This window comes from Alexandromys fortis, unplaced genomic scaffold (genome assembly GCF_014885135.2).
Source record: "Alexandromys fortis isolate MF-2015 unplaced genomic scaffold, M_Fortis_MF-2015_v1.1 scaffold_29, whole genome shotgun sequence".
NCBI lineage: Eukaryota > Metazoa > Chordata > Mammalia > Rodentia > Cricetidae > Alexandromys > Alexandromys fortis.
This window is the reverse complement of record NW_026067891.1, coordinates 13,892,228-13,911,866: the sequence shown is the minus strand read 5'-3', so window position 1 is coordinate 13,911,866 and position 19,639 is coordinate 13,892,228. Positions and strand designations below refer to the sequence as shown.

Sequence of the window (19,639 nt, the reverse complement as noted above, 5' to 3'; positions counted from 1 at the left end):
GAGAGAGGGAGGGAGGGAGGGAGGGAGGGAGAGAGAGAGAGAGAGAGAGAGAGAGAAAGAAAAAGGACACGGAAGTCGGGTGGAGATGGCAGATGGCAGAGAAGCCTTGCCTCTGTGTGGAACCTATCTTTCTACTTCCTCATCCCTCATTCCCAGAACTGTGGTTATGGAAGGCGAGCTTGTGAGAGGCACATGTCAGAGGTTGTGACTTGCAGTATTTTATTTTATACACCACACTTCCAGCTATTTACTGTAACAGTAGAGAGGAAGCCAGCCTGGGTCCTGGTAACGTTCTTGGACGTCGGGCTTAGCCTCACAGGGGGCATAAACACGTTCAGAATATTTCTGTAACCTAGGGTGGCACACACGCTAGGTGCTAGGCCTTGGGCCACCCAGAGGGAACAGCGATTGGTTCCTGTTCCCCCCCTGTTTTGTTGGGTCTTTGGGGTTGACCCCTCTCAGGCACTTAGAACCACAGAAAAGTTCACCCTTCTTGGCTCCTGGCAGTCTTTTCTTGCGTCATTCTTCTGCCTCCAATTTGCCTGAACTGCTCTGAAAAAGAAGCGGGCTGGTTCCAAAGCCTGGAGGACGCTGGCACTTGCACTTCCCTGCGCTCACGGCCCCTGGTGGGACTGGGAAGTCCGGGGCCTTCTCGGCCTTCACATCCTCTTTTCAAGTTCGTTTCCCCAGTCTTCCCTCTGGCTGCCTAGCCAAGGAGATCAATCCTCTAATTCTCGCCTAGCTGTGGTTCTTTGCCCTCTATGCAATTCAAGGTTCTGCACGAGTGCACAGCTAAAAGTCCACTTGTGGTTGACTGGGGGAAATGCAATCTGCTGTGGTGCCATTGTCCACAGTTGTTACTGTGTCTTGGTTTGTGTGTGTGTGTGTGTTTTTCCTGTGTGTTTTTTGAGATGCATCCACATTACTCTAAGTAGTCCTTATTTCCTCCTGGGCAGTATTCCATTTGATTGAGTGTATGTGTTGTATGTTTTGTTAGTGGGTATGCTGAGCCTTCTCCAGCTTGCAATCTTTCTTCTCTTTCTAGTGTTCTAGGACAGTGATTGCTACGTACATGCAGCAGTGAACTCTTGGCCCTGTTCCCTAGGAAGCCTTGAGAGCTGGTCAAGGAAGAGACTCAGCCAATGAGAAGCTCCCACGGGAGGTCAGGGTGAAGGGAAAAGAGAACACCAGCACATTATTCCTGCCCTTGATGCTTTCCAAGGATCCCTTTTGTAGGCTGTAGTCCTCCCCGGAAGGGCCTGCTTCTCTCAGATGCTGTTTTCTCAGACTCTTTTTCCAGCTCCATGCATCTGAGTGAAAGCTGATCTCCTTTTTTTCTGGCTATTAAATTATCCCCCATAGTTTCTTTCATTCAACCTATCCCAAATAATCCCTTTGAAGATGACCCAGGAATTTTCCTAATTTTAGTGTGTTAACTATTTCTTCCTTGGTCCTGACTGGTACAATGACTATGTAGTTTTCACTTTTCATCCTTGTTAACAGTGTTGTAACAGTGTAGACACATGGGAGAATTTCTTCAGGAGCAAGGGTGTAATCACTGCCAGATTTACCAAGTGATGTCACGTTACCCTCCAGAGGTTGTACCCATCCATCCATGTTCCTTTATGCTATAGGTTTCTTTTCAATCTGCAACCCTAATACTTCTCATTTACTCTCTCCAGTGAGTTGTGGGGAATATAAAAAGAAGGGGTGACAAATCCCAGCCCTCAGCTCCAAGTCTAGGCACAGAGCTGTGGTACAGAATAGTAATCCCTGGCACCTTGTGACCACTGTAGTGGGAGGAATCAGGATTGTAAGTACTTGGCCATGTTTGATGGCTGGGGTAGGGGTGAAGGGGTGTGGAGCATTGATTGGTATCAGGGTAGGTTTGAGATATCATCTGGAATTCTGAACGCTGAATGTTTAGAAAGGTAGAGATGGGATTTGTCGCTTTAAGATTTGGAGACCCCATTGTGAAGGGGTACAGTGTACCACAGTGGGTGGTGCCTGTGTGTTGTCTGTCCTGTGTGTTTACTATTCACATGCATGTAGCATACACCAAAGATCCAAGAGCAGAACAGCCAGAAATTCTGGAAAAACCAGCAGCCAGTCTTGCCACCAAAGCCTGGCTGGAAGGCTTAGGCAGGGAGGCACACAGTGTCAGATGCCACAGAAATGCATGCGAACATGAGCTGAGCTGCTGCCTCCCCTGTGCTCCCAGCGCTGTGCAGTCCCCTGGGAAGCAGAGCCTTAAGTCTCACACGATCATCCAAGGAGTTTGGTTAACTCAAGCAACTGTCTCTAGTTTACATTGTGCTCACAGTCCCAAATGAGATGAAAATATGATCCCCCACCAGAGGTGCTTTACCTGGGCGCAGTACTTCCATTTCTCTGGGAGTTGGGTGAGTCAATTTCAGCCATCCTGTTAACATAATCTGCTATACTCTGCTGATAGTGTTTATAAGAAATAAAATGGAACTGTCTCACCTGAGCAAGTTTGTATTCCTAAGTCCTGTCCAGATACTCATATTAATTAGGCAAATTGATAATTAGAGTTCCTTGACACATATCCTAATTAGGACTTTGTTTTCCGCATGTAACTGTCTTCTCAGATCTAGTACATCTGTTCCAAAGGAATTCTGAAAGGGAGAAGTCAGGATAAAGGTGCTTTTAAAAGCTGTATTTAACGGCCAGCAAGATGGCTTAGAGGGTAAAGGTGTTTGCTGCCAAGCCTGACCACTTGGTTTTGATTCTGAGAGACCTCCAGGTGTGTGCTGTGGCATGTGAACACCCACACACAAATAATAAGATGTAATGAAACTGAATTTAATTTCTTCTGAGGTACTAGATTTATTTTCCTGAAACTCCACCTTCTTGGGTAGCTTCCTTTCAAAGTTTATTTGGGTCTGGGGAGATGACTCAGCATTTAAGAACACTTTCTGCTCTGCTGGAGGACCTGGCCTCCATTTCCAGTGCCCAGGTCAGGTGGCTCACAGCCACCAGGAGCTCCTTCAAGGGGATCTGGTGCCCTCCTCTAGATTGCACAGGCATCCAGATACATTCACACAGATAAACCCACAGGTATACATAGAAATAAAAGAATAAAAAATAATTTAAAGGACAGTATTTTAGAAATAGCAAATAAAGACTTGTTTTCATGGCTGTTTTGCACCCCTGCAGCTGCCTTGTAGGAACTGATTACTTTGGTTAATGTTGACCATTCTTGGTCCTTCTGTAAATCCTCTCACTGCAGAGAGGAAGTAAATTCTCAGTGGAAATAATCAGGTTTAAACAGTTGTAACAGGCAGAGGATGAAGTGAGGGCTCCAGTCGTGCCTTTTCATTAGGACAAATTCATTCCTATTTGAAGAGGGGTTCAATAAAAGCCGTGGGAGTGGACAGATTTGGCCAACAGCCTCAATCAATACAGAGTTTAATCATAGTAGCTGAACTTGGGTTGGTTGTGGAAGGCCCTGTGGTGAAAACTGAGCTATAAGCTATTAACTAGGTGAGCTGTAACTCAGTGGCTGTTGAACTGACTATGCTGTAGCCAGTTAAATTGCTTCCTACTCTTCACTTCTGCTTTCTGTTACTCATTTAAATGGCCTGGTGCTGGAGTTCTCAGATGCACTGGCTCTAGGAGCTGCCTGCTCATTAGTGTCTGTCTTTGCTTTGTTTTGATCAAATAACTGCACTAAATTTAATTGACCACAGGAAGTTCCTGTGATTAGACAGGAAGACTGGCCCTTTCTCTCTTCCTTAGAGTAGTGACAGCGATGGGATCCAGTGGTCACTGCACATTTACCTGTTTAAAAAGATCACACTTTTCAAAAACTAATTTCTAACTGAATTATTTTATTTGTTTATTTGCGATAGGCTCTAGCCCAAGCTGGTGTGGAGCTGATGAGCCTCCTGCCTCAGTCTTCCCAGTACTAGGATTACTGGTGTGTACCATCACATCTGGCTGTGTCTTATTTTTAAAAAAATTCTCGGGAACCCATTTACCATAACTTTCATTAATATTGCACTTACTGCTTGCTTTCAGTAAATTTGCAAAGTGATGCAGGCCTGCAGCAGTCTGAAGCAGCCTCATGTCCACCTGAGAGTGATGCAGGCATACAGCAGTCTGAAGCAGCCTTGTGTGTCTGCCTGAGAGTGATGCAGGCATGCGGCAGTCTGAAGCAGCCTTGTGTGTCTGCCTGAGAGTGATGCAGGCATGCGGCAGTCTGAAGCAGCCTCATGTCCACTTGAGAGTGATGCAGGCATGCAGCAGTCTGAAGCAGCCTCATGTCTGCCTGTAGTCTGTATGTGTTCCCACTGCCAGACTTCACAGATAGCTACTAAATCTTATTTGGGCATTTCCTGTGAGTAGAATCGTATGTGGGCTTTTCTGGCTGGCCTTGCCCTAGGATGCTTTAGAAGCTAATCCACACTATAGCGAGTGGTTAGTGTTTTGCCCCTTTTTACCGCATCTCATTTCATTGTGTAAATAGTCAAATTTGTATGTCCACTTATTGGTAAACATTTAGATTTATTATATTGTGGGATATTCATTAACATATTTTTTAATGAGTAGCTCCTATGAACAGCAATATACAAGTCTTGATTTATTTTTATTTCTTTTGAGCACATGTATAGGTTTGGAATTTCTGGGTCATGCAGTAGCTGTAGTTAATGTTCGGAGAGTCTGCTGACCTGTTTGCCACAGCACCTACACCATTTACCTCCTTACCGCAGCATCTGTGGGTTTTAGTTTCTCTGCTTTCTTGCAGCACTTCCCGTCTGTTTGGTTGTAGCGTGGGGTGGGTTCTCATGGTGTTGGTTTTTGTTTTTCCTAGTGGCTGATTTATTAGTTAGCTTTCTCATCACTGGGATGAAATACGTAGCAAAACAACTCAAGAAGACGGTTTATTTTTGGCTCATAATTGGAGGTATGGCTCTTCACGGCAGGGGTGTGGTGGCGAAGGGAGCTGTGGCAGCAGGGGTGTGAGGCAGCTGTTTATACTGCATCCGCTTTCTGGAAGCAGAGAGCTGGGGATGCTTCCTCTTTCTTCAGTCTGGGACTCCAGTCCACTGAGGGGTGCCACCCACATTCAGTCAAACCTTTCCAGAAACACCCTCAGACGACCGAGGTGTGTTCCCGCGGCGATTCATTAAATCAAATGAAGTTGATTGACCATCACACTGATAGTGTTGAATACCTTTTTGTGTGCTCAGTGGCCACTGGTAGATCTCGGAAGAAATTGACTTAGATTATTAGCCATTTTAAAATTGTGTTGTCTTTTTATAATTGAGCCCACAGAGTTCTTGTCTCTCACTGGAAGGATGATGCACAAGTGCCGCCTCCCACTCTGTGAGTTGTCTTAAATGAAGTTCTCCCTTAGGATGAAACTCAGTTGATTGCTTCCCTTTATCGTGTCACACCTACAAAAATCTTGGTCTACGTTGCAGATTATGAAGATTTAATCCAATATTTTATGGTAATAGTTCTTAAATTTTGAGCAAGTTGTTTTTTTTTGTTTTTGTTTGTTTTTTTTTTTTTTTTTGGTTCTTATAGGGCCAGTGAGATGACTCACAGGGTAAAAAAGCATTCACTATGAAAGCCAGAGGACTGGAGTTTGATACCTGGAACTGACAGATGTAATCTATGTCTGGAATCTACAGCAAGACACGAGAATGCAGACCATGTAGTTTGCAGGCCAGGCATCCTGAGGTGAGCAGCACAGAAAACACAAGGGAGCCTGCCTCAGAAATAAGGTGCAAGGCAAGACCCGACTCCCCAGATTGTGTGCTGTGGCTCATGGTGCCCACCATAATAATAAAGTTAAGGAAATTAGTTTATAGGGATGAGTATGGAACCCACTCCTCAAGCACATTCGGCAAGGCCTCACTCACCCTCGGGGCTACACTTCCAGCTCTGCACAGAGTTGAGGTGATTTGACTGTATGACACAGAGCGAGGCAAGCTCCCGCTGTTACTTCCTTTTCTACCCACAGTGCACTCTTCATAGAGCAAACAGTTTAAACAGAAAGAATACACTGTGGCTCTCAACTTTTCAGTTTTATGTAGACCATAAATACACATTTATTTACCTATCTTTTTCGGGTCAAGCCAAGCACTTGTCTTGACCAGTGTGGTAGTTTGAATATAACTGGCCCCCATAAACTCATGGAGAGTGGCACTCTAGGAGGTGCGGATTTGCTGGAGTACTTATGGTTTTCTATACTCAGGACACTGTCCAGTGTCTCTGTCAGCTTCCTGTTGCCTGCAAACTAAGATGTAGGATACACGCTACTTCTCCAGCACCATGTCTGCCGGCACACTGCCGTGCCCCACCATGGTGATAATGGGCTGAACTTGTGAACTGTAAGCCACCAACTCAATTAGATGTTTTCTGTTATAAGAGTTGCCATAATGCTGGTGTCTTCTCACAGCAATAGACTCTCTTAGACAGCCTGGGTGTATAGATGGACGTTTTGTGACTTTTCTTTGCATTAAGTACCAATGAAAGAATGTAGTCAGTTAAAACTCACCCGGGCAGCACTCTCCATGGGGGATTCTTAGGTTTAGATTTCTCCTGTTTGACACTTCTCCCCCTACCACCGAAATCAATGGTGTTTTATTTTTACCAGCTCACTTTTCTTGAGTCTCTCTCTCCCTAAAATGTTCATCTTTGTTGGAGGTATGCTTAGAGTTGGAAAGAACTCTCCATGGTCCCCTGCACCACACATTTCATTAAATCAGGCAACTTAAAAATTAGCATCAGCATCCACAGATTGAGGACAAGTCAAAGCAAACTACTCGGGCAGGTGCAGAAGTGTGCAGAGTGCAGGAGAATGGGGTGTCACGCAGGCTGAACTGCTGGCTGGCCTCTGGATGACACTGTCTTCTGCAGAAGTCTTCTAGAATGCTGGCCAGACCTTCCAGGAATCCCGTGGACATCTTACCAGAGAAGGCGGACAGACAACTTTTATGTCTGTGCACTACCCAAATTTGAACTTTGCTGAGTGCGCCAACGAGGAAGGGGCAGTGATGCAGTGCTTGGCCAGCGGCAGACCACAGCAGCCTAGGAACTCCTGGCCTTCTGCCCCACAACCAAGCACCCAAGGACTAAGTGACCACACACTGCCTAGCCTTCTTTAGGAGAAAAAAGCATGCCAATGCCACCTGTCCTCATTTATAAAATGGGGGCACAGCTTGGTTGATCTGCTTTAAGGCACAGCTGTGATCAAACACTCATTGACTGACTTCCTGTATAAGGGGTACCAAAGCATTTCGTGATGTAAGTTCTTACCCTGGTGAATGGGCAGGTCCAGAGACCTCTGCTCTGATGACAGGCCCCTTGCCTTTGCTGCCAACGACACTGAAGCAGGGCAGGGTTTCCATCTGTCCAGGCTGCTCTTTCTTCAGGGTTTCCAGCTTACAGTTCACCTGAAGCTGAGTGATCTTAAGTGATTTTGGGAAATGTTGGGTTTTGTTGGCAGTACTAGGGTGAAATTCAGAGATTCCCACATTCTAGGCAAGTACTTCCCATGGGCCTACACCACTAGCTCCAAGAGGACGGCCTCAAACAAGTTTGGAGTCTGTCCCCACCAAACTAAGGTTTTCTCTGTCCCTCTTTCTCCCTTATGTCTTCTCCTTCAGCGTGTAGTTGAAGAAGTCTGTACTGCTCATATCTTGTAAATTAGGTCCCCAACACTTGCTTTAACTCATTCTTTTCCTTGATGACACATAGGACCATTCCTAATGCACATTCTTCTTATGATTCTGTTCTTCTTTCCTATCCCGAGATCATAGGTGATTCCTGCCCAGTGATTCCACTGATTTGGACGGTGGCTGGTGGTCAAACACACTCAGCAGTGTGTGTAATGTGCAGATGGATGGATCCCCGTATGTGTGGATCCCCTGAACAAAACAGAACTGATGTCAAGGTATTAGATAAACGGCTTGTGTTCCTCGGGCCCACACTGGACCACCGATAGGTGTCTCAGCTGGGAGAATGTTGCCTTCTTTCTGCATTCAAGGCTCTGTGTGCCCAGCCTGGTACCTGCAGGGTTTCATCTGCCCAGAGGATGCACCACTTCATGTCTCCCTCGAGCCTAGTGAGTCAGAGCTGCCTGTGTCTTGGTAGGGAGATAGGGACATGGGGCAAAGGTATAGCCAATATCTACTTGAAACACCCCAAAAATGTCACAAGAAGGCCCTGAAGATGCCTTAGTATTCTATAACTTGTCTAAGATAGTCTTGGCCAAAGCTAGGGGTGCTAAGAGCCACCTGCCCAAGGAATATGATTCACCTGTTGTCTCCAAAGGGTTTGACAGGTCTTCAGTCGGGTGCTAAGAGTGCCCGTCAAGCCTTGACTCTGAAGTCTGTGTCTCAAAACCATTTTTTAAAATGTATTTGAACTAAAAATAGGGTCAATTCACCCTGGTACCTGGGACAAATGATTTGGCAGTTCTGAGGAAAACTGTTATTTCAATCCCTGAAGGACATTTTAAAATTACATTTCGCATACTGGACAGCTTACCCCATTTAGGTGCATGGTTTGCGCTCTCTATCACATGCACAGAGCTATGCAACTATCACTGCAGTCAGCTTTAGACTTGCACCATCCTGAAGAAGAACTTAGAGCTGCCCCCAGCCCCCAGCCCCAGAACAAGGAAGGACGCCACATCTGCCACATCCAGCCTGGCCATATTATGAGGAGACTATTGTTAGACTAGAAAGAGTCCCAGAGTAGCGAATATTATTTAGCAACTTTTTTTCCACTAAAATAAGATTAGTCCCCTGAGAAGAAAAAGGATTTTGCTGAAGATATTTAGATTGCAATTCACCATGCAAATTGCTGCCAGGAGGAGCTGCAAAAATTGTATTTCGCTGGCATTTGCTCTTTAGCCTGACAGCCTCCAGGCAGCTGTAAGGCTTCCCTGCTTTTACTGTTTTGTAACCAACACAGAATCCATGGTATGGGAAAGATAAGGGTGTTGGGACAGAGCTTGTAGATACTTATTCTAAAATGTCATAGGCTGGACACCTATTGGTTTCGTGGGAGCCTAGGCAGTTTGGATGCTCACCTTACTAGACCTGGATGGAGGTGGGTGGTCCTTGGACTTCCCACAGGGCAGGGAACCCTGATTGCTCTTTGGGCTGATGAGGTAGGGAGACTTGATTGGGGGAGGGGGAGAGAAAGGGGAGGCGGCGGTGGAGAAGAGAGAGAAATCTTTAATTAATTCATAAATAAATAAATAAATAAATAAAAGACCCCCCCAAAAAATGTCATAGGCTGTTTTCATGGAGACAAAGACATGGGTCAAACTCCAGGAGCCTGTCTCTAAGACAGAAATCACGGTGACTCTGAATGGTGATCATGGGAACTGTAGGTAGCTCACATTGGACCATTTACTCTGACCTTGTTCAAATGCTTTATATATATATATATATATATTAAGTAATTCTTCATAAGGAGCTGGCTTTGTCCATTCTCTGCAGATGAGGAGACTGAATCCCGGAGAAGGTAAAGAGCTTGAATGTGGTACAGTTAGTAAAATAGAAATGGATCAGGGCATGAACTCTTGAAACTCAGGTTGTGGATTACATGGACCAGGCTAGGGTAGGTCATGTGTGGTCTCATCTCAGCTTCCTGTTCCAGTCTTACCCCGCCCAGGAGTGTGTCCCTCCCAGGACCCCACTAGTCGGTCCGCCTTGTGACTACACCTAAGATCCTAACAAGCATGGTGTCAAATAACAACCTCGTTCTGTCCACCTTCCCCACCATTCTTCCCCACCTGCATTGTCCACTGTTGAATGTCTAGCATTGCACATGGCCCACACCACAGAGGCGTGCCCAGAGTATAATGTGCTCCCCTCCCTTACTGTGTAGACTCACGATCTTCCTGCTTCAACCTCCTGTATGCTGGAGCTACATGGTGCGTACCACCATGCCCAGCTCCCATGTGTTGGAATGAAAGAAGGGAGCCAGGGTGCATCTGCTTTCTGGGGTGAAGGCAGGCTCTGTGCAGTGGGGCTGGCCACAGTAGATGACACTTCCTGTCGGAAGAGTTGACAGTGGAGAACAGTCCTTGGCGGGATGGGATGTATGGGTATGGGAGAGGAAGCAGACAGTGGTTCATCTCAGAGGGTACTGTGGTGTGTCCTGAGCTGGGATTCTTACTTCCCAACTGTAGATACAATGTGACTAGCTGCTTCAAGCCCCTGCCACTGTGACTCCCTGTCATGGTGAACTGTGCCCTCAAACAGTGATCCCAAATAAACCCTTCTCTTTTTAAATCACTTTCCCAGCTGGTTATCACAGTAACTAAGACAACCACCCATTTGCAGTGTGACATCCAAAAATGTCTAGACATTTTATGTTAAAATCATCCAATGGCGTGGATGTTAAGGTGTCTAAAATCATCTGGTCTGTTGAGTGTAGAGCCACTGATTGGACCTGTGGTAGATGCAGCTGGAAAAGCTTTGACCTCATCCCAGTTCCCCAGTGTCAGAATGAGCCAGGGTCCAGTGGCATCGTCATTCATCCCTGCTATCGTCGTGGGCTTGCTACATGCCAGCCCCAAAACAGGTCTGATATGTGTCAGATCTGAACTTGCTATTGAGAGTCAGAGCAGTAACTCTCACTGGGGTGGGGAGTAATAGGGGAAGGTTTGGAACAGCACAGTGGCAGCTGCCACCTGGTGGGCTGCAGTAAAGGAGCTGCAGAGTTGTTCTTGAAGCCCTGTTAAAGCTGGACCAGCAGAGAGCAGACCCAAGGGGGTTGCAGTACAGGACAGGAAGACTGGGGCAGGTGATGTGGGAGTGATTTCTTATTAATAAAGAAACTGCCTTGGCCCATTTTATTGGTTAGAACATAGGTAGGTGGAGTAAACAGAACAGGATGCTGGGAAAAAGAAGCTTAGTTTTGGTGTCTCCATGATTCTCCTGCTCCAGATAGACTCAGGTTAAGATCCTCCCTGGTAAGCCAGCTCATGGGCTACACAGAATATTAGAAATGGGTTAGAACAATATGTAAGAGCTAGCCAATAAGAGGCTACAGTAATGGGCCAGGCAGTGTTTGAAAGAATACAGTTTCCATGTAATTATTTCTGGACATAAGCTAGCCATGTGGGCGGGTGGCCGGGTGCCGGGGATGCAGCCCCGCCGCTCCTAATTCAACAGGCAGGCAATGTTGTAGAAAAGGAAAGTCAGAGCTTGGCTGGCTGTGTGATCTCAAAGACGTGATCCTAAGATCTGTACACTAAGGGACCAGAGATAGTGGTGGCAGAACTTAGGGTACCTGGGGGAAAAGCCAGGATGAATTGTGAGTGAAATGCATGAATTGTAGAAATGTTGGATTTTGAATTCAACATTTGGACATTCGAAGAAAAATAAACCTCCCTACTCCTTTTAAAGTTAATTTTTTAGCTGTCTAGTTATTTTGAGTTTGCCAAATGAACAGGAACCAACACCTTGAATTCTTAAATTGTTGTACCCTGTAGTGATGTGAGGTAGTTCTGCCTGAGGCCTTTTGACCAGACTGCTCAACCAGGGTCTTACACTTTGTGCTGTGTTTAACCAAACTCAGTGTGGTGAATTGAAAGGAAATGGCTCCACAGGCTCATAGGGAGTGGCTCTATTAGGAGCTGTGCCTTGTTGGAGTAGGTATGGCTCTGTTGGAGGAAGTGTGTCACCTGGGGTGGGCTTTGGGGTCTCAGAAGTTCAGGCCACGCCGATGCAGAACTCTCAGCTACATCTCCAGCACTAAGTCAGCCTGCATTCCACCATGCTTCTTGCCAGGATGATAATGGACTGAACATCTGAACTATAAACCAGACCTAATTAAATGTTTTCCTTTATAAGAGTTGCCATGGTCATGGTATCTCTTCACAGCACCAGAAACCCTAACTAAGACAGAAAGTGTGATTTTCCCCCCTTTGTAAAAATTAAGAGATCTGTTTATCATTGTATTTTACCTGTAGTCATTTGGGGCTCTCTGTGTAGCATATCATGAGTGCGTATATTATTACAGCAACAGGCATTCGTGACACAGTGACTTTCCTTAGCCTCTTCCTAGTCATGGGATGAGAACAGTGATTTTATTATAGTATTTATCATGTATGTATGTATACAGTGACTAGCAGGCAATAGCAAAAGAATCTATGATGTTTCTAATTTAAAGAGGAAATACATTGGCAGAAACAGGTCCGACATTTATTCTGAGACACTGACAGTGCCAACTGTAAAGAGACTTGTAGTTTGAGTCTGTCTTTCCGCAGGGTTTAGCACACAAGCAGTCTCAGGGAGGCAGTGTGTGATTCCCACAGGCTTTTAGGACTCGTCCCTGTGTCAGGTTGCCTTGCACCTGATTAAACGGCTGAAAAATCTCAGAGGCTTTTTTGTGAGGAGTTTATTCTCACCCGAGATCCACTATTAATCCCTTAATTTTGCAAGATGGTTGCCATGATAGTCTCTTATCAGGCAGCAGAAATCAGAGTTAGCCAGACCTTGTAACTCTGTGTGCGACAGATAACTTGGTTTGATAAGACAAGTTTTTTTTTCTCTAAAAATGTAAAACTTAAAATTAAAGCTTTTAAAGTGGAAATTGGTGGCAACCTTGAGGCGTTGGCTCGTGACTTCTGTGTGAGCTCAGATATAAACCACCTGATCCCAAATGTGTAGAGCATTTGAAACTGCTTTTACTCCTTCTGTTTTCTGGGTCTCCTCTTCCTCACCTTGGGCACAATAGAAGAGTTTCCCTAGGAGGGAGCCAGGCAGTGAACTGACTGTGTGTGGGCTAGAGCAAGTCCAGGGCCTGTGGAAACTGACTGTGTGTGGGCTAGAGCAAGTCCAGGGCCTGTGGAAGGACCACGCATTTCAGCCAGTCCTTGGCATGTGTCAGATGAGCGCAGTGTGACCAGATTTTCCAAGAGAATCCAGAAACCCAGGCATGCATTAATATATATGTATATATATATATATAGAAAATGAATTTAAAATGTTGGCAACAGATTTCAAATTTTGTAAACAGTGCGTGGGTCTAAGAGAACACATCTGCTAGCCAGACCTTGAGTTTGGCGTGTCTGGAGATCACCAATTAGCAGCCTCAGAAGCTGGGTGTCTGGGCAGCAGCCGTACCTTGCGTCCGCCTCATGCTGTTGGCAGACTGTGATCATCAGAGACGACGGGGAGAAAGTGCGGGCCTTGCCAGCTTCATTTTATGCGTTCATCTCATTTACTGAGTCACTCCACTTGGAGGAACTTTCTGGAGACAAGATGTCTACATAGTGGTCAACAACTTTTGGGTAGCCGGGTTTGTGCGTCTTTCCAGCCTGAGACGCTCTCAGTATCACACCTTGGTTGAATAAAAATCTGGTTAAGTTCAGTTTTTAGAAGCTTGTCATAACTCAGGTAGCCTCTGTTGCTAAGCTTTCCAGTTTCCTGTGGGTGGGCCGAAATAAATGGGCACAGTTCTCAGTACTACGAAGTCAGTAACAAACTTGAAGCTAACCTAGCTAAGTGCATGAAAAGCTACGAGAAAAGCTAGGCCTGGGATTTTGTTTGTTTGCTTGTTTGTTTTTGTTTTTTGTTTTGTTTGAGATAAAATCTTACCACAGCCCAGGCTGGCTTTGAGCTCTCTACCTGAGGCTGACCTTGAATACCTCAAAGTTAGTCTGCCACCACCTAGCCCAGAGCTTTAGGTTGCTGTGTCTGACTAACTCAGGCATATCCCCCCACATCCTGCCTCCTGGAATTCTTGCCTGTGGGATTATGATCCCCTATCCTTGGTGTTGGCTGACCTAGCAACTGTCATTGTGATAAAGAGCTCCCCAGAAGCAATGAGGATGGGGATGTCATGTCCAGAGCTGTGTCATGTACAATTATAATATACAAATATAATAATAATAATAATAATTAATAATAATAATAATAATAATATAGTTGCTATCAGATTCTACGCCCCCATGGCTTTGATGACACAAGTTCTCATGTTGTGAGATGCCAAAGAACCAAGGATGACCCCCTGCAGCAAGGCTGGTTAACTTCTACGTTTAAGTCCAGTTGCTACAGAGCATGGAGCTCGGAGGCAGAATCTCCCTCATGAGTTTTCAGCTGAGACCTCCACATTGACCAGCACCCTGTTTGTTGCTTATGAGGGGCTCCGAGGCCAGGGCAGAATGAGCAGAGCCTAATTCGTGACCCCCAGGGATTGGAATATGTGTGCTGTCTTAACTTGTTGTGTTTCTGGTAATTTGCTACTTAACAGTAGACAGTTAATTGGATTTGTTGAAGAGGAGGCTAGAGAGATGGCTCAGTAGATAAAACAATGCAAGTCTGAAAGTCCCCAAATCCATGTAAAGTTGGTACATATGTCTACAATCTCAGTACCTCTATAGAGACGTGGAGGTAGAGGCCCCAAACCCATGGAAAACTGGTATATATGTCTATAAACATGGCACCTCTATAGAGACATGGAGGTAGAGGCCCCAAACCCATGTAAAGCTGACACATATGTCTGTAATCCCATCACCTCTATAGAGACATGGAGGTGGAGGCCCCGATCCATATAAAACTGGTACATATGTCTGTAATCACGTCACCTCTGTAGATATATGGGGGCAGAGGCAGAAGAATCCTCAGCAGCTCTCTCCCTCCTAATTATGGGGCAGAATAAGAACAGAGACCCTGTCTGAAGGTGGAAGGCAAGGACTGATACTTGGCTTTGTCCTTTGACTTCTACACACACTACAGGTGTATATATACTCATGAATGCACGCACACACACATACTCATCATATGCACATGAAATTTGAAAATTAACATTAATTATGAACATTTTTATTCATGGTTATTTTATGTGTTTCAATTAAATAAATATGTGCTTTATTATGTATTAATGCTAAATGATCTGTAGACTTGTTGCAGAACTTTATATCAAGTATTTGTAAGGACCATATAGCTTTGTTTTCATGCTGTCTCAGTGTTGTGGAAATTTATTTAAAGATGTGCTACTTTTTTTATGCTGTGGAACATTTGTTTAATGATACAAAGATGTGCTGCATTCTTTTATGTTGCATCAGTTTTACTCTGTGAAGCTGTGTTACTTTGCCTGCCTAAAACACCTGCTTGGTCTAATAAAGAGCTGAACAGTCAATAGTAAGACAGGAGAAAGGTTAGGTGCAGCTGGAAGGCCGAGAGAATAAATAGAAGGAAAGCAAGAGAAGTCACTAAGCGAGAAAAGAAGGACCAGCCACCTAGCCACCCAGTCAGCCATGGAGTCATAAGACAAGGAAAAAGCCCAGAGGCAAAAGGTAGATGGGATAGTGTAAGTTAACAAAAACTGGTGAGAAATAACCCAAGCTAAGGCAGGGCATTTATAAGAAATAATAAGTCTCCATGTATATTTATTTAGGAGTTGGGTGGGAGGCCCCCCAAAGAGTAAAAAGTAAAAGACAACCAATCTTGATGTGGGAGTGTCATATCAATCTGTTGATTTATTGGCTGAGCAATAAAGAAACTGCTGGCCCTGATAGGTTAAAAGATAGGTGGGCGGAATAAACAGAATAGAATTCTGGGCGGAAGAGGAAGTGAGGTCAGACTCTGCTCTGCTCCCGGAGACTCAACAGCTCTGCTCTCTGGAGCAGAGACACCATGATGGACGGAGGCTAGAATCTTCCCGGTAAGCGCACCTTGGGGTGCTTACACACATCATTAGAAATGGGCTAGTCCAGGTGCGAGAATTAGCCTGTAAGGGTTAGAGTTCATGGGCCAAGCAGTTCTTAAATGAATACAGTTTGTGTGTTGTTATTTCGGGCATGAGCTAGCCAGGCGGCCGGGGTGTTGGGGACGCAGCCCCGCCGCTCTTTATTTCAACACAATCTTAGGGTTTCAGTTGCTGTGAAGAGACACTATGACCATGGCAAAGTTTTATAAAGGAAAATATTTAATTGGGTGGCTTACAGTTCAGAGGTTTAGTACATTATTGTCGTGTGGGACATTGCAGTGTGCAGACAGACATGGTGCTGGAAAAGGAACTGAGAGTTCTACATCTTGATCTCTGGGCAACAAGAAGTGAACTGTGAAACTGGGCTTGAGCATAGGGGACCTTCAAGCCCCTCCCCTCCCCGTGACACAAGTCCTTCAACAAGGCCACACCTCCTAATAGTGCTCCTCTCTTTGGGGACCATTTTCTTTCAAGCCACCACAGGTGCCATCTGGGTCAGATCTGAGACTCTTTAACTAGCACACTGTGTTCTGTCGCTCATCCCACACACACTTTGTCAACGTTTGATCATGTTTTCGTCATAGCCATCAGTTAGAACCCCTGCTTGGGTTCTCCCACTAGAAAAACCATGCCTCTGTCTGTGCTCTGTGCGTGTGTGTGGTGCACACGCCCATGAGTATGGCTGTTTCTCTGTGCATCACCATGTCTTGTAGGAGCTGAACATCAGAGCTGGGACCAGTGAGGCGGGTGAGTGAGCAGAGGTGCTGGCCACCAATGTAATGACCTGTGTCTGGTTCCTGAGACCCACACTGTGGGAAGAGGGCTGACTCCTAAAGGTTGTCCTCTGACCTCTTCATACAAACACACATGTGCCCTCTCCCCAAAATACATAAATAGATATTATGAAGTATTAGAACTCACCAGTCACTAAAGAATTCTTCAATTAAGCTCTTACCATTCAAATAATCTTGGAAAAGCAATTTCCAATGTGATGATAATTGGATAGTCATGGAAAATACTAAGAAATGTTTAGGACCAAATACCTAACTAAGCTAAAAAGAGTCGGGAAAAAAAAAAAAGAAAGAAATGAACAGGAAAAAGTACAACTCCAAATATGTTGCAGTTAAAAACAAAAAAGCCTCCTCAGAGTGTTGTTACTGAAGTCTCAGTATTGTCTCTCCCCTGTTCTCAGATGTCAGTGGGTCACAGGTCAATGCGGGATTCAACTGACTAGGCCCCACCTCCTGCTGATGTTGGCCCTGCTCAGGACAGCGAGCTCAGATACCTCTCTTCACCTTGTATGACTTTTAAGGTTGCCAGCACTCCTCCTTCCTCCCTCCTCCCTCCAGCCTCCTTTCCAGGCAGTTCTCCTTAATTAGATTTGTCAGGCATTTACCTCTAAGAGGACAGTCTCTCAGGAAAAGTTAGGGGGACATGGGGTCTCTCGACATGTGTTTTTCAGTAGTGACAGAAGCTCTATAAATCATTCAGGGATGGTCTCAGATCAGCTAATTGCCGTGACTTGGACTACTCTGACAGTGCTTCTGGAGCGTCTTGAGGAGCTGGACTTTGCTGGGGTGGGAAGCAGACAGTAGCTTTGCCCTGGAAAGGATGCCGTACAGGTCATATATATCTTGGGGTCAGCCTGAACTTTGGAATTCAGTTTCATCCTGTAAAAAGCTGACCCCTGAGAGATGAAGGAGACAGGCACTCAGAACAGTCCCCCTTCCAGGACAACGGTTGTCTAGTCCCACAGCTTTAATTCAGTCTGATCTTTATATGTCTTCAAATTTACTTTTACAGTGATGCGTGTGTGCTGTGGGACAATGATCTTGTACCCTGTAAAGATTTATCAGTAGTATTGCTTTAATAAAATGCTGATTGGCCAGTAGCCAGACATGAAGTAGAGGCAGGGACAAGAACAGGAGAATTCTGGGAAGAGGAAAAACAGTCTGCAGTAGACACAGAGGAAGCCAGACAGACGAAGCAAGATGAGAACACCTCACTGATAAAAAGTACCAAGCCATGTGGCTAACACAGACAAGAATAATGACTAATTTAAAATGTAAGAATTAGTTAATAAGAAACCTGAGCTAATAGGCCAACCAGTTTATAATTAATGTAGACCTCTGTGTGTTTCTTTGGGACTGAATGGCTGCGGGACCTGGTGGGATAGAGATCTCAGGCAACGTGTGTGTGTGTGTGTGTGTGTGTGTCTGTGTGTATGTATGTATGTGTGCATGTGTGTATTTGTGTGTGTGCATGTGTGTGTGCATGTGTGTATTTGTGTGTGTGTGCATGTGTGTATTTGTGTGTGTGTGTGTGTAGGCATCTGTATGTCAACTGTGTAATTGAAGGCTAGAGGACAACGTTTGGGAGTTCATTCTCTTTCACGGGAGGAAAGGGTATGGAATTCATGTTATCAGGCTTGTGTGGCAAGAGCCTTCATGCACTGGAATGTCTCTTGCCATCTCCTTTTAAAATACAAACACCTACCATGTAGTCCAGGGTGGCTTCCTGCTCCAGCTCTTTCTGGTTCCATCCCCAAGAGCTGGGTATGCAGACATGCGTCACCATGCTGTCGGACTGTTCAGCATGATTTACATTAAGATGATACTAATGACCATCAGCACCTGAGCAAACCCTTAAAAGATACCTTGCAGTGCAGTATCCTGAGCCAACAGCTGCCTGATGAGGTTGCTACAGTAGCTGGGTATCGAACGTGCATGAGAATGTCTTGAAAGCTTTGACTACGAAGGCTGATTAACTGTCTAGTCACTGACATGGACAGTTTGCAATGGTGCAAGTCCAGATCCAAATTTTCTTGGATCGTTTTTAGCCCACTTAGGAGTCATTTATTGCCTTCCTGTGTATTTGACCTAATATCTTTGTGGCCATTAGTTAAATCATTTGGAATGTACACAGTAGCTCCTAGTAGTGAACAGACTTAAAATGCCATCACATACCTGATGTCTCCACCTACATATCTGAATAATGTTTTGATTTATGATTTCCTGTGTTCTTTTATTTAAAAGCTTCATGAAATTGTTTCCATGTTGGAAATAGAATCCGGAGTCACTTGAATTTGTTTCCTGGGGCAAGGTCACATGGTCTCATATTTGGCTCCAGAATAAACTCTTTTCTCCCCTTTGAGGTGAAAGCTGTATTTTTGAATCAACAAGTCGAATCTATTTATTTTGTACTTCTTCATCATAAAATTGACACTTTAAGTTTTTATTAAGTAAATATGGAATGAAAGATTTGTCTTAATAGATCCAAGGACTATTGACTTTTTGAGGCTCTTGGCTATTTGTCATGGGAAACCACTTATTAAAATGTTTGCTGCAGGAAACTTTCTAAACTGTGTCAGCAGGTTGATTTACTCTGTGACCTTGGGTGCCACTCACTTCCCGGATCTGCTTCTGATTAATTTATATGCTTTAAATAGTTCTGCAAAGGACCTCAGAAATCAGAACATAGCTAAAGGCGATCAATAGCATACAGAGGTTACTCCTGAAATAATAGGAAAATGTTACTAACAGTTAACTTTAAAAGCACAAAGCATCTAGTAGGGTTCTTGTTGTTTCTTATTCCTTTTTTATGAAGCGTATTCAGCTCTTCAGGAGGAGTCTCTCTCCCTTCACCATTGTCTCCAGCTTGATTTGTAGTTATCTATTGCCACCAGCAAATTATCCTGCAACTCGGCAGCATGAAGCAGCAAGCCTGCATTGTTACAGAGTCCCCTATGGGGGTCTGGGTACATTTGCTGGGTTCTGCTGTCACTTAAGGCACTGTTCTTACCCAAAAGCTCAGCAAGGGACATCCTCTTCCTGGTCCACGCACATAGCCATTGACAGGATGCAGTTCTTTCTGGGATGTTGGCCAGACTCTTCCGTCTGTTCCTTGCCTGGTTTGCCACCCCATA

At 44.9% G+C, this 19,639-nt stretch overlaps 1 protein-coding gene across 1 annotated transcript in view; it reads left to right on the top strand.

Annotated features, from left to right (window-relative positions):
• Cpped1 (calcineurin like phosphoesterase domain containing 1) overlaps nt 1–19,639 on the top strand; it is a 109,944-nt gene that overhangs the window by 512 nt on the left and 89,793 nt on the right. The gene's annotated exons all lie outside the window — the stretch shown is intronic.